Source organism: Globicephala melas, chromosome 7 (assembly GCF_963455315.2).
Source record: "Globicephala melas chromosome 7, mGloMel1.2, whole genome shotgun sequence".
Classification (NCBI taxonomy): domain Eukaryota; kingdom Metazoa; phylum Chordata; class Mammalia; order Artiodactyla; family Delphinidae; genus Globicephala; species Globicephala melas.
The window spans coordinates 94,593,352-94,608,615 of record NC_083320.1 but is presented as its reverse complement, the minus strand read 5'-3'; the positions used below and the strand labels follow the sequence as shown (position 1 = coordinate 94,608,615).

Sequence of the window (15,264 nt, the reverse complement as noted above, 5' to 3'; positions counted from 1 at the left end):
TTTAAATCATTATAATAATGACCATAGTATTTTGCACAGTGATTATAAAAGTATTTTTTAATGAGCTTATAAATCCAGCGGTCGTGAGAGGCAAGTGACATAAATTTAGTATATTCCTTCGAGGCAAGGGATAAAATGGAGGGGGCACAGTTAAAATGAACTTCGGTGGTTTTCCGTTCTGCATAATGGCTTCATTCATGTATAATTCCCTCACTGTAAATCAGTTTCTGTCATCTGATGCCAACCTGCCCCTCCCTCTCCTGCCAGGATCGCATTCTAGGCTATGAGATTGTTCATCCTGAATTATCAAAACATTTGAGTAGCTGGTCAATAGAAGTCTGTTCTCATTTGAATCTTAAAATGGAAGGGACTTAGATACCCCCTATTTCTGCGGCTTCCTTTTAAGGACAGACAGAAACAAATTGAGATGTTAAGAGACTCATTCAAAACTGTCCCGAGTCCTGGAACTCTGTGCCTCAGGGTCCCCTCCCTCTGGTTTACAGCTACCCTCCCCAGGTCCCCAGAACTGCAGAGAAACTGGGTATCTCTCTTGCTGTGTACCCTTCCTCAAGCTTGCAGCTTGCAGTCAGTAGCTTCCAGAACTTCTGTTCATCCTTTATCCCCCGATGCCTAGCCTGGAGCCTGGCATTAGTTGGAGCTTAAGAAATGAGGGGAAATGAAGGGAAGAGACCCAGTTTACATCACAGGGTCTCTGAAACCTCTGGGGAGCTTCTCTCCATCTCCCGAGCCTCTGGGGCCCCCTGGTGTGGTGCCCTGGAGAGAGCCCTGAGTTCGCGTGTTCTGCACGGCTGTGTGGGAGGGTTGGTGGAGAAGGCACTTGTCTCTAAGGGCAGGGACCATCTCTTGAACCTTCGGTGTCTTCTCCACAACGTGTGGACCCACAGAGGGCACACCGCGTGCTCCTTCTGTGCACGTCTGCCTGACGGAGGTGTTAGTAATCAGCCATTTTCCTCCGGATAGCCTCTGCAGTGTAAGGTATGCGTGTGTTTTTACGCCCTTGCTATATACCTGGATGCCCAGCTCTAATATTTGGAATTACTTTGCTGATTACATAAATTTTAGTTGTGCCCCCTCATAACCTTTGAAATGAAGTCTCCACCGTGAGGCTACACACTCAACCCATTCTGGGTTCCCTCCCTGTCGTAAAGGCCAAGACCCCTCGTAGCAGAGATGCTTTGCTGGGTGGGAGTGGTGTGGGGATAGGAGTGAGTGTTTGCAGGATCACCTGGGAAGTTGTTTTCTTTTCTAATCCCCAAATTGAAGCCCAACTAGGATGACTAAAGCAAACTTAGGGGAGGAGGATGAGGGAGGGCTCTGCTCAGCGCTAAATGTTTTGAACATTTTCCAGATGATTATTATATATCTCCCCAGCTCCTCATTTGAAAAGAGCTGCCTTACAGGGTTTCCTTGAAATTGGGGGAAAACCCTAACACTCGGTGGAAAGCAGCTGATAATTTATTAAGTGCTTATTGTCGTGGGCCAAGCAAGTGATTTAATCCCTTTGGTTTTTTGCAGACTCACTCCATTTATTCATCAGTGAGATACCTTCGAGGTGTGAGGCTCTCTGATAGATGCTGAGGCATCCGAGAACCATGGTTAAGCCTGATGGCCGGGGTCTTCAACAGCTCTGCCACCTGGTAGCTGTGTGGCCTTCATTGCTCAGTCGTTCATACCTCAGTTTCCCCGCTCTAAATGGGGACCTCATCAGCCGAGAGGATGTGTGTTAACAGTGATAACGGCCAGCTCTTACTGCAGTGAGGATGAGGACAGCCCTGCCTTCAGAGAGTGGGTAGTTGGGTAGCAACCAGGGTCCAGCAGGGAAGCACCGTGGTCAGCACATGTGACATTTGACCCCGTCTGTGCTTTTCACATCTCACCATACAGTCTTCCCTCCCTCTGCACCCCCCATCCATGCCTCATTTATCTATAAATGAGGAGCTCAGCTATATGAATTTATCGAGAAATATCCCTGAATTCTGTATTACATCTTGTTAATGAGTGAGGTGGTGCAGTATCATTGTTGTGAAGATCAGTTCTGGTCAGAATCGTAGAGTGATGCTCCCAGGCCCTCCTGAGAGGCTGCTGGCACTTATACCAAATGGCCCTAAACTGTGGTCCTTTTCTGCTGTTAGTTTGTGTGCTGTCATCTTCATTCACACCCTCCTGACCTCTAAAATTCCTAATCTCTCACCACTAGAGTAGAACCAAAGGTCACCAGGAGAAACCAAATGACTAGACTTGTTACATCGATATGCTTGGCTTTGTGCAAACAACTTAGGACACAGTCTGAGAGTTCTTGAGGAGAGACTGTTGTATCCTTCTGACCTACCCTCTGTCTCCCTTTTCTACTTTTAAGGATCCTTTGATTACAGTGAGCCCACCGGGATAAGCCAGGATCATCTCCCTATTTTAAGGTCATCTGATTAGCAACCTTAATTCTATCGATACCATAATCCCCCTTTGCCATGTAATGTAACAGATTCTGGGGATGAGAATGTGGACGTATTTGGAGGACCATTATTCTATGTGCTATAGTTTTGTTGCTTTTTGTTTAACTAATTACCTACAATATGTTTCAAAAAGGATTAAAATATGTAATACAGGAAGATAAAAATACATTTAAAATTAAGGCGAGGGCTTCCCTGGCGGCACAGTGGTTGAGAGTCCGCCTGCCGATGCAGGGGACACGGGTTCGTGCCCTGGTCCGGGAAGATCCCACATGCTGCGGAGCGGCTGGGCCCGTGAGCCACAACTACTGAGCCTGTGCGTCTGGAGCCTGTGCTCCGCAACGGGAGAGGCCATGACAGTGAGAGGCCTGCGTACCGCCAAAAAAAAAAAAAAAAAAAAAAAATTAAGGGGAAACAGGGAGAAAATAAGAGGACATTTAGAGTCAGGAATGAGGTTTAAACACAAAATAGACACCAATTTACTTCCTGGAAGTGAACTGTGATTTGGCTTTGAGCTTTTCCTAGCCACTCTCTTGAAGGGGGAAGCAATGTCAGTTATATTTTACTGTGTCATTGAGTAAGATCCGACCAGTTGTTTAGATGCCCAGATGATACTAAGATGAAAGAGAACTTTCTTCTCTAGGTCCTTCTGAATACAAGAAGAAGAATGAGAAAAACCTTTGTCAGGTTTACAGTAAACCCAGAGATATGTTTTATCTAGCCATTTCCTTTCTTACTTTTCTTTTTTTTTTTGGTCGTACGCAGGCCTCTCACTGTTGTGGCCTCTCCCGTCGCGGAGCACAGGCTCCGGACGCGCAGGCTCAGCGGCCATGGCTCTCGGGCCCAGTCGCTCCGCGGCATGTGGGATCTTCCCAGACCGGGGCACAAACCCGTGTCCCCTGCATCAGCAGGTGGACTCTCAGCCACTGCACCACCAGGGAAGCCCTGGCCATTTCCTTTTTACTGCCTTCTATTTTAGGTCAAATGTATACATTGCTTTGAAGATTTTGGAAATGTCTAGAGCAGCAGTTGCCATGTGATGGTTCTCATGCCCTGGGGGTTCTTGAGGGTGTCCTAGGCTTTCATTCTGAATGCTGGTGATGTCCTTTTCACCATTTCTATTTTTCAAAGTCATTAAATAAAATAGATATTTACATATATGATCTCCGATCCCACTTTAAGATGGAAGAGTTTGAAAGCCTGCCAGCATTTATCAAGAGCTTGCATTGTGGTTAGTAGTTCTGTACCAGCAACCCAGGAAGTTTTTGGAAATGCTATGTTATAAAAATATGTATATCCCCAACAGACTGTTGGTTACAGGCACGATGCATTAGGAACACTCAGGGCAAAGTATAAATTATTGAGCATTTTACTGATAATTCTGCCGATTTTCCTCCAGATTATCTTCCCTTCTAGCCACAAGTTGGAGTCATCGGATCAGAAATCTTTTGGCATATCTTACAGTATTTTTAAAAAAATCAATATTTAGAGAAAATATTTTGACTGTGATAGTCATTTTGTCTTTTAATTTATTAGAATTAAAGACTCATACACCTGGAATTTGTTATTTGTGGAGAAGTGCTTTCAAATAGCTGCCGGAAACCACCTGTCTTATCCTGATACTTAGCAACAAAACATGGAAAACTTAGAAAATAAACTTATGGGGGATTGGAGATGCCAGTTAATCACACCCTTCCTCCCTTCTGGGTTCTGAAGTAGAGAGAATAGTAGAAGCCAGATGAAGATTACAGAACCAGCTTTATTAGAGCAAAGCTGAGTTGGAAGATGGGTCTTGGGTGCAAGACTTCTGATCCATCCTAGATAGAAATCTACACAGCTGCCCTGGTGATTGCCAGGAAGCCTTGGGTGGACTCAGCTGGGTAGGGAAGCCCCGCCTCTTTAACTCCTGCGGGCAGGGAAAGGGGGAGTGCACCTCCTGAGGGCAGGAAGCCCAGCAGTCATGCCCCGCCTCCCCGCGCCACAGCTGAGATGCTGTCCTTCCTCCCCAAGAAGACCTGTGAACACTGATGAAAGAGCAGTAATAGTCTCCTCTGTGGTTCTTCCTGGGAAATGGAGCACACGTTCTGCATGAAAATGTGTCCAGAGGAAGTAAAGAGTCCTCCCTTTATAAACCATTCGATTAGTTGTTTTCAAATTCAGATACAAGAAATCCAAACATTGGGCTGTTTCCTGTCTAGTTTTGATGCTGGGGCCGGTAATTAGATTGCTCTCTGGTTTTGAATAGACGTTGGGTCCCCACGCAAAATGTATACTAATAAGACTGTAATTGTGAAATTGATTTTGTTGACCAGTCATACTTTTTTCTTACATAATTAGATGCTGTGTGTTACACGCTAAATGGGTAAAAGGTAATTTGTCATTAATCATTTTGCACATGAACAAAGATGTTATCAAAATGAACTTCATAAACTAATATCTTGTTTCAAAAATGAAATAGGAGTTAAAGGATTAGAAAGTTCCTATGGTATGTGTGCCTATGCGTATGTGTGTGAGAGAAAGAAAGACTGTTAAAGGAGCTTGTTTGTTACAAAAGGTTGGGCAAAGTCGATCAAGAACAGTAGATGGATTAAGTCATCCTTCAAATAGTTTCTTTCAGAAAGAACTTAAGTCATCTTTCAAAAATAGTTTCTTTCAGCAAAGCTTTGAAAGGCTTTCAGTGGCCATAAAGTCAGTTAGTTATATGCCCTGGAAGATATCAGAATTAGAGGCATTTCTAGAAACTTAAATATTGGTTCACATCATCTTAGGCAAAATTAAGGCCCTGATAAAGGATGCTTACCTGAGTTGAAGGCTGTTTCACTTTGAAGTCATGTAGGACAATAGTCAGGATCCTTAAGCAGGTTTTCTAAACTGCGCACTTGAGCAATTAAAAGACAACAAAAGCCCAATAACCCCCTGCTGATATCTGACTTTGAGCAGCACAGAGTATATGATGGGTAGCTGCATAGAGTGATTCGTTGTATAGAGTTATTTGCTATATCGGAGTTAAAGTTGGAAGACATGGATCCACACTGTGTCTTGGATTTTAGCAAAATGGATCAAAATCCTGCAGTTAGAAAGCATGGCCAGTTGTCTTATAAGCACTCCTAATTCACAATGATAAAACCTTGCCATCTGCAGAGGTCATTCTCATCTCAGCGGTATGCATCTTAACAGTAACTCAAAGAATGTCTATAAGACAGCCGGTCTTCCTGACGTGTCTCCAGTTTATTCAGAAGTAATACCAAATCATTAAGTTCTTTGCACATTATGAAAAGGAGAAGAATTGTGCCACATTCTCCATCACCCCCCCCACTGGAAAGTAGTGTCCGATTGGCCCTCATTCTTAGTATCCTGGATGAGATAAAAAACAATGTGTCTGGGCTTCCCTGGTGGCGCAGTGGTTGAGAGTCCGCATGTCGATGCAGGGGACGCGGGTTCGTGTCCCGGTCCGGGAAGATCCCACATGCCACGGAGCGGCTGGGCCCCGTCCATGGGCCATGGCCGCCGAGCCTGCGCGTCCGGAGCCTGTGCTCTGCAACGGGAGAGGCCACAACAGTGAGAGGACCGCGTACTGCAAAAAAAAAAAAAAAACCAATGTGTCTCTAAACTTTAATGTGCAAACAAACAAATACCTGAGGATCGCATTCTAAATACCAGTTCTGATTCGGTTGGTCTGGGATTGGGCCTGAGATTTCTAACAGTCCACCAGCTCATCTCAGTTCTGCTGGTCAGGCCTGCAGGCCAGGTTTTTTTTTTTTTTTTTTTTTTTTTGCAGTACGCGGGCCTCTCACTGTTGTGGCCTCTCCCGTTGCGGAGCACAGGCTCCGGACGCGCAGGCTCAGCGGTCATGGCTCAGGGGCCCAGCTGCTCTGCAGCATATGGGATCTTCCTGGACCGGGGCAGGAACCCGCGTTCCCTGCATCGGCAGGCGGACTCTCAACCACTGCGTCACCAGGGAAGCCCCTCGCAGGCCAGGTTTTGAGTAGCAAGGTTATAGAGGTGCTGGTTACTAGATGCATTGGTACACATTGAGGCCTCAGATAATCTCTCATCTTTGGAGCCAAATGCCAAGGAGAGGTTAATAAAAACCCTAACAGTCCAACAAGTCCTTCCATGGTGTAGAGGTCTAACAGGGCTCTATAGTGGGCTAGCTCTTCCTGAAAGACTGCCTCCTTGGGCAGGGCTTCGTGGGCATTCATCTGAGAAGACCAGCGCATGATTCTTTGAGGAGAAAACCAGAGTGCCTTGCATGTAGGTTGTCTAATAAGCCAGTTCGACTGCATTTGTCCAGAGTAGAGAGTTTATCATTTTAAATAGTGGGCTAGACCATGTTTTGGATCCCACTAGATAGGACCCATAGACATGATAGCAAAGACATCTTTCCAAGAATGTAATAGTTATCATGTTTGCCTGTGTATTAAATAAAAATACCCCGGCTTGGGCCGCACCTCAGACCAAGTTAATCAGAATCTTGAGGTGTGAGACCTGGCAGCTGTCTTTTTTTTTTTTTTTTAAAAAAAGGAGCCCCGGTGATTCTTAAGTGTATCACGGTTGGGAGGCCTGGATTTCGGCAATCCTTAACTCTGAGGGCAGGGAACTCTCCTGAGGTGCTCCATTTTAGCTTTGACCTTCATTTATAAATTCAGGGACAAGTAAGCATCTGGTGGTTGAGTTCTTCCCTAAGAAAATTCAGACTGGGGGCGTTTATGACCTAGGTTCTGCCAGAGCCTGGGCTTTGCATTCCAGGGGGATTTGCTATAACCCCGTTTTAGGAGTGATGGGAAATTCATTAAACCATTTACGTTTGATAAGCCTCTGAGTGGCCACTTTCGCTGATGGTGTGTGCATGTTCACGTGTGTGCACTCATCTTCTCACTCACCAGCTGGTTTTTATTTATTTATTTATTTATTGGCTGCGTGGGTCTTGTTGCTGCGTGCAGACTTTCTCTAGTTGGGGCGAGTGGGGGCTACTCTTCATTGTGGGGTGCGGGCTTCTCATTGCGGTGGCTTCTCTTGCGGAGTACGGGCTCTAAGCCCTCGGGCTTCAGTAGTTGTGGCTCGTGGGCTCTAGAGCGCAGGCTCAGTAGTTGTGGTGCACAGGCTTAGTTGCTCCGCGGCCTGTGGGATCTTTCCGGACCAGGGCTCGAACCCGTGTCCCCTGCATTGGCAGGCGCATTCCCAATCACTGCGCCACCAGGGAAGTCCCCGCCAGCTAGTTTTTAAAAACTTTTAACCTGCTGGTCTTTATCAGATCTCATGCTTGAAAGGCTGTCCCGTTCCTGCAGACAGTGCACACTCTTGAGCCAACCCCAGCGTGTGCTGCTCTCCAGGTGGAGGAGTGGGGTCCTGGGGTGATTGACTTGTAGGGTTCGGGGAACACTTGTTGAATAATGAGCTTTATCTTCAGGGCATTGTCCTAGTTTTTGGAAGTAATTTTGCTGATTTTTGTGACTCTGGTTTTCTTGATTACTGGGGCCATCTGGGGCCTGTTGTCATTCGTGGGTGTTTTCTACGTATAAGGAGTTGCCGGAAGTCTGATCCTCAGAGGAAAAAACCCATAAAATTCCTTTGTGGCTTTACTGTCCTTTGGCTCTGAGTGGAAGCGAATCTTTGAGTTTTTCATCCAACATCAAGGAGACCTACCTAACGAATTTATACACCATGTGATCTTTTCACAGACCATTCCTTTTTTCTTCCTAGAGAGTCATCATCGACCTGTCACAATGTGTGTTCATGGTTTCCTGGGCTGGAAGCCAGATGACAATCCTTTTCTATTTAAGACTGTCTGACGTAGCATCATCCACCTTTTGTCTTCTCAAAGCCTTCTTCCCTGTACCTTGATTTGTAGACTAGGATCTTTGTGGAGTGGAGCGTCAATGACATATACTAATTAGTACATGGAGGCATAGCCAGCCCAGGCATGAACTCCGTGGCGGGTGCCAGGATAGTGTTGGCACTGAGGGATGTGGAAGAAAATGAGACTCATGATCAGTCAGCTTGGGGCAGCATCAGGAATCCGCCCTCCTCTCGTCTTTCTGTGGCCTCTAGTCTTAGCTCAGGGCTCTGAGCCTGCGCATCTTCAGGGCTGGTGACTGGCTCCTGAGTTTACTTGGTTTGCTTCTCCTTGCCCTGCGATCTAGTCCTATGGGCTGCCCTTCCCTGAGCCTCATCCTATGGGGCGGGTAAGGTGCTGCTGATGGGCTAAAGCACTGGTTATCAACCTGGGTGCTTTTATCCTTTAGGGAACATTTGACAATGTCAGGAGACATTTATGTTGTCACAGTTGGTGGTGGCGGGTTCTAATGGCCTATATCTCTAAAGGCGTGTAGTAGCTAGAGGACAGGGATGCTGCCTAACATCCTACAGCACGCAGGACAGCCCCCTGTGACAAAGAATGCTCTGGCCTCAAACGTCAATTGTGCCAAGAATCGAGACACCTTGGATTAAATGGATTTATTTCATTTTTCAGGGACCCGTGCTTTTTTTTTTTTTTTTTTTTTTGGCGGTACGTGGCCCTCTCACTGTTGTGGGCTCTCCCGTTGCGGAGCACAGGCTCCGGACACGCAGGCTCAGCGGCCATGACTCACGGGCCCAGCCGCTCCGCGGCATGTGGGATCTTCCCAGACCAGGGCACGAACCCATGTCCCCTGCATCTCAACCAGTGCGCCACCAGGGAAGCCCGACCCGTGCTTTTTGTTTTGGTTTAGTAGATGTTTTCCGAATTCTTAGCGTTGCTGTGGTTTCATTTTTTTGTTGTTGATGGGAAATTCTGTCAACTGTGAACAACCTGTGAGCCTGGTAAATGACACTTACAGAACACGGGAAGATTCTTATCCAGAAGTGACAGCTTCCTTCTCACTCCTTTGTCCACCTGCCAATAATGTGCACACCTCCTGCCTGAGAGGCAGAGTCAGAATACAGTTCATCCATGTGTGTTTCCAACTGTTTTCCCTGCCCCTCTGCTCCCCCTAGTGGACATGACCACAGGCACAGTGACCAGAGGACAGTTGGGAGGGAGGGGAGGGTGGGATGGAACAGAGCGGGCGGGAAGGAAGGCCTGTTCTGGATACAGAGTCATTAGCCTTATTACAGTGTTTGAAAATTTACTTAGCTGTTGATGCCAGTTATGGAGCCCTGAACTACACTTAGCAAGCAGTGTAGCTGCAAGGCCGATCCTGCTTCAGGTGGGCAGGGCTGGCTGTTTCCCTTCCCCGCCCACACCAAGAATGCAAGTGCAGCCTAATAAATGCAAACTGGGCGCAGGACTGTCTTGGTTTGATCCCTTCAAAGGTAAAAGGGATGAGCCGACGACCCAGCAATCCCACTACTGGGCATATACCCAGAGAAAACCATAATTCAAAAAGACACATGCACCCCAATGTTCATTGCAGCACTATTTACAATAGCCAGGACATGGAAGCAACCTAAATGCCCATCGACAGACGAATGGGTAAAGAAGATGTGGTACATATATACAATGGAATATTACTCGGCCATAAAAAGGAACGAAATTGGGTCATTTGTAGAGACGTGGATGCATCTAGAGACTGTCATACAGAGTGAAGTAAGTCAGAAAGGGAGAAATGAATATCGTATATTAATGCATATATGTGGAATCTACAGAAATGGTACAGATGAACCGGTTTGCAGGGCAGAAATTGAGACACAGATGGAGAGAACAAACGTATGCACACCAAGGGGGGAAAGTGGCGGGGGGTGGGATGGTGGTGGGATGAATTGGGAGATTGGGATTGACATGTATACACTGATGTGTATAAAATGGATGACTAATAAGAACCTGCTGTATAAAAAAATAAATAAAATAGAATTCAAAAAATAAAAAAAAATGAAGTAAAAGGGACGGGCCGTGTAAGACCAGGCATCAGCAGGCAGCCACCCCTCTCCCCCCGTCTCGAGAATAGCAAAGGTGTGTTGCTTTAGCGGGTGTCTTTTGGTTAGTGACTCAAGATAAGACTTGTTTAGCCGGTTCTAAGAAGAGCACGCTGTTTTCACTTCAAATGTGTTTTTCCTGTTTATAAAGGCCCAGAATTTGTCAGAGAACCGAGTCAGGAAAGTGGAAGAGAAAGGGCCCGTCCGTCCATGTTCCAGCAGTATCCCCACCACCGTTGGTTCCTGGCCTCCTTTGCCCCACAGATTGGGAGGAGCGCTCGCGGCTAGCACAGTTGTCAAGGACTCACACCTTATATTGGGGGCTGGCTTCAGTTTGGCGGTACCGAGCCGTCCAGGGAGTGAGCATCTAGCCTCGGAGCATCTTCCCAGGAATTTGGGCTTATTTTGGAAGAAAAGGCTGCTTTGCTTGTCCTTCCCTCCTGCTCAGTTTCTCCTTTTAAGTACAGAACACACCATATTTAGAGCCAGACTCCCACCCCAGCCTAGGCCATCTGCCTGCCTTGCACCAGTAATTCCGTGAATGTATGTTTTTCTTCCTTTCATCTGCTGATTCTCCCAGCTCCTCGAGGTTGGGGGGACATCGCAGTAGACTCACAGTACCTTACTGTCACCAGACTGTGGTTTCTGGTTGGTGTTTCATATTGATACGTCTCTTCCATTTTGAGTTTCTGCAGGCAGCTGAGAGACGCAGCTTGGTGTGGTGGAGACCAAATCAGATCAGGAAGCAGAACTTGAGTTATGGTTTGATTCTGACTCCAGTTGGAAACATAACGTTTTCGGGACCTCAGTGTCCTCTGTGAATCAAGAGTTTGTGCTTGGTTATTATGTTCCTAAGCAAGATCTCATGTAGTGTCCCAGTCTGCATGAAGGTACTTTATACATTTTAATTTATCCTACTTCCTTTTAAAGCGATGACTAGGCCAGTGAGCTGCGCTGGTGAGCAGAGTTGGGAGTGGTGTGCACTCGTGTCAGGGTTAGCACACAGTTGATTTCTGTGCCGCGTTTTGGTTGCAAAATAGTGGACGTCCAGATTCACCCTGATAGCAGATGTTAATGGCTAGTATTTTTGTTTTAACACAGTTTTCCAAGCACTCTAAGTTGCTCTTAATGTAAATTTGTACTGAGGCTGGAAAGAGAAGTAGTAGGAAATTGTTTCAGAGTTGAGTCATTAGCATTCTCTAAAGACTTTTATTGCTACTTATAATTAGGAGTGATCAGACACATGTCTTTGAAACTTACAGTTTAGGACTGACCCTCATCTAGCATTTAATCGGGGTCTCATAGTGTTTGCTGTTGTGCAGTTTTACATGAGTAGATATGTGGACCTGAATTTTATAAAAAAATGAGCAAACAAGACCACTGCCAAGCATTAATTTTCCTGAGCAAATTAGTGTAGGATTTCAAAGTTCAAACTCCACATACAGAGGTATGTGGAAGTTTTGTTGAAAATCTCTATAGTATAAGACTTTTTCTAACCAATTGTTTTAAGAGAAGATGCTTTAAACAACGGGGAGTTCATTCAGTTACCCCTCATCACCCTTCTGATCTTTTCCTATCACCATCTCGGATACCCAGTGATGAAACCAACAGCCTCCCCCAGAGTTCCCCTCAACTTGTTTCCCCTCTCATCCCTTGTCTTGGACATCATTTTGGTCCCACAGTCACTGCCCCTTCTAGAATTATCTTCTGAAGCTGTTTTTCCTCCCCCCCCCATTAGTACCCATCTACCACCATATCCCCTTTAGTTTAACCCCATCTAGTCAAGGGCATAATGATCCTTCACTGCTATGCGACAGGTCTTAGGGTTAAAAACTCCCAAAAGGTGAGGTCAACTTACAGTCTCAGAGTGCCTGACTTCTTTGTGCTTCACACCAGGAGGTGGCCCTGGAGGTCACTGCTCATTTGTGTTTCATCATCTCATCCCCATCATCCTGTTATTTCATCTGGCAAACACATAATGACCATCCCCGGTGTGCAAGGCAGTCCCATTCCTGGCACTTCCTGTCTTTAGAGAGCTTACGGAGAAATGAAAGAAAAGATCATCCGACAGAGCAGTAGGTAAGCTCTTTAGAAAGAGCACGTACTGCTGGGAGTGCTCCAAGGAGGATGCGCCCTCCTCAGTCCAGGGAGCCAGGGGAGGTTTTAGGCAGGATGTGGGGTTCAGTTGTGAGACAGGGGCGGGGTTTCCAAGGCAACGTGGATGAACACAGCAGACTCAGGATTTCTTTCTTTTTTATAGTTTAACATATATTAATAGCAAACTTACAGGAACAGCACGGAAGACAGACAACATTAAAAATATGTACCTGCATGTAGGACACCTCAGTTAGAAAAGTATAGTGAATGGATGGAATCCACTGTATGATAAAAACGCTACAAACACCATTTAGTTTCAGTCAGTGAGAAATATACCTGTTTTAAAAAAAATCCAAATGCTGGCACTGTCCAGAAAAATTTAACAGGTTTATTTATAATTGTTACAAGGTTGAACTGCTGAAACTTGTTCGCGGAAACATTTTGACTTGCATTAATGCTTCATGTCCCCGCATTGATATTAAAAATTCACACACACATGAAAATGGAAAAACTGCCGGTACCTGATTTCTGTCGCCCCCCGTTTTTCCACTTACAGTCATGTACTTAGGTACCTTTTGACCCCATGGGAAAAAAAAATCTAACGTTCAGAACTACCAATAGCAGGAAGAAGAGAATATATTTTTTTAAAGAATGAAATGTTTCCCGTCAGAGTGGATTCTTAAGCATGTTCTCCATGTATGCGGCGCGCTAGCTGGATGTCTTTTGGCATAATTGTCGCACATTTGGCATGGATAGCTCCTAGGTTGGTGTCTTCAAAAAGGCCAGCCAGAGAGGCCTCGCCTGCCTCCTGCAAAGCACCAAGAGCTGTGCTCTGGAAGCGCAGATCTGCTTTGAAGTCCTGAGCAACTTCCCCTGCCAGACGCTGGAAGGGGAGTTTGCGAATCAGCAGGGCCTGTAATGGTTAGGTTTCTTCACCCCTCCAGTAGAGGGCGCACTCTTGCGAGCAGCTTTCGTACCCAGTTGCTTCCTCGGTGTTTTACCACCGGTGGATTTGCGGGCAGTCGGCTCTGTATGAGCCATGGTGTATAGAGACCTCCTCCCTTACCATCTTCCCCTTCGGCTGGAGCAGCGCTGGCGTTGGAGAGCGACCACCGCATGGCGGCGGCTGCGAACACAATTAGGATTTCTTGAATGTTGCTGCCGAGGGTGAGGCGAGAGGTAGGCCCTGACAGCCGCCATCTAAAGACAGGTGGGAAGATGCGGTGGTCCGTAGTAGGACAGCAGAGGTGTGTGAATGACAGTTCAAGCAGTGCTACCCATGGGAATGTGGGACCGGCAAGCTGTGTCGAGACTGTCCTGTGGGCAGTGAGGAAAAGATCACATCTCTCTGGTTGGGGCTGACATCGCTCCTGAAGGGATGGGCATTTCCAGCCTCATCCATCCTCTGACGACACAGGTCCTGATGTCAGAAGTGGTCCTCCAAGGATGGTGGATGGGCCCCTGAAGGAACTTCTTCACGGCTTCATCAGTCTGGCTTTGACCCCATTGGCATGGGGCTGTTTTTGAGAGCGTCCTCAAGTGTTGTGAGAAATTGGCATCCGGCAGGCAAAGCAGGTCTTGCCTCAGAGCGTGGCCCGGGAGGTTGATCCCGAGCTGGGAAGGACAGCTGTGTCTTGTAAACGGGGTGGCACATTTCTCTGTACTTTCCTTCTGGCGCTGGGCCTGTGGTCAGCCCTTAGTAAGGGCACAACCTTACCTTGGCTGTGCTGTGGGCAGTGGGGGAAGGATGGCTCCTTGCTGGGGCCACAGCGCGCCCCCGAGGCTTATCTGCCTGTCTTCAAATTCAGCTTCTACCCCAACTTTGGAGGTGGGCTTGCTTGCTTGCTTTTTTTTTTTCATAACAGCTTTATTGAGATATGTTTCACGTATCATCCAATTCTCCCATTTAAAGTATATAATTCAGTGTTGGTTTTTTTTTTTTAGAATATCCACAGAATTGTGCGTCCATCACCACAGTCCATTTTAGAACATTTTCATTACCACCCAGAATAAACCTGGCAAGGCCTTAGTTGTCACCTCCCAGATCCCCCATCCTCTCAAGCCCTAAGAAACTACTCTTATAAGTTCTACTTCTAGAGATGTGCCTATTCGAAACATTTCATATCAATGGAATCATACAATGTGTTGTGTTTTGTGACTGCCTTTTTGCCTTTTTTCACTTAGCATGGTGTTTCCAGGGATCGTCCATGTTGTAACATGTATCAGTGCTTCATTTCTTTTTATTGACGAATAGAACTCCGTTGTATGGGTTTGCCCCATTTTGGTCATCCACTTGTCAGTTGATGACCATTTGGGTTGTTTCATTTTTTGTCTATTATGAATAATGTTGCTGTGAACGTTGTATAAGTTTTTGTGTGGACACATGCTTTTATTTCTTTCGGGAGAATTCCTAGGAGTGGAGTTAGCTGGGTCTTATGATAACTGTCTGTTTAATCATTTGAGGAAGCGCCAGACGGTTGTCCACACCGGCTGCACCATTGTACAGTCCCACCCACAGGATATATAGGGTTCTCATTTCTCTGCATCCTCACCAACACTTGCTCTTATCTGTCTTGTTTGACTGTAGTCATCCTAACGGATGGGAATTGGTATTTCATTGTGCTTCTGATTTGGGTTTCCCTAATGGCTGATGATGTTGAGTGTCTTTTCATATACTTTTATTTTTGAAATTAAGATGCATTTCCTTGCCACAGATCTTTTTTTTTGTTGTTGTTGTTGTTTTTGTTTGCTGTACGCGGGCCTCTCACTGTTGTGGCCTCTCCCGTTGCGGAGCACAGGCTCCGGA

The 15,264-nt window shown here is 46.2% G+C and overlaps 1 protein-coding gene and 1 pseudogene across 4 annotated transcripts in view; one reads left to right on the top strand and one right to left on the bottom strand.

The window, feature by feature from the left end:
* The window catches only part of MGAT5 (alpha-1,6-mannosylglycoprotein 6-beta-N-acetylglucosaminyltransferase), a 369,708-nt gene that overhangs the window by 120,219 nt on the left and 234,225 nt on the right, over positions 1 to 15,264 (top strand). The window lies entirely within an intron of this gene.
* Positions 13,138 to 13,499, bottom strand: LOC115849128 (histone H3.3-like; annotated as a pseudogene).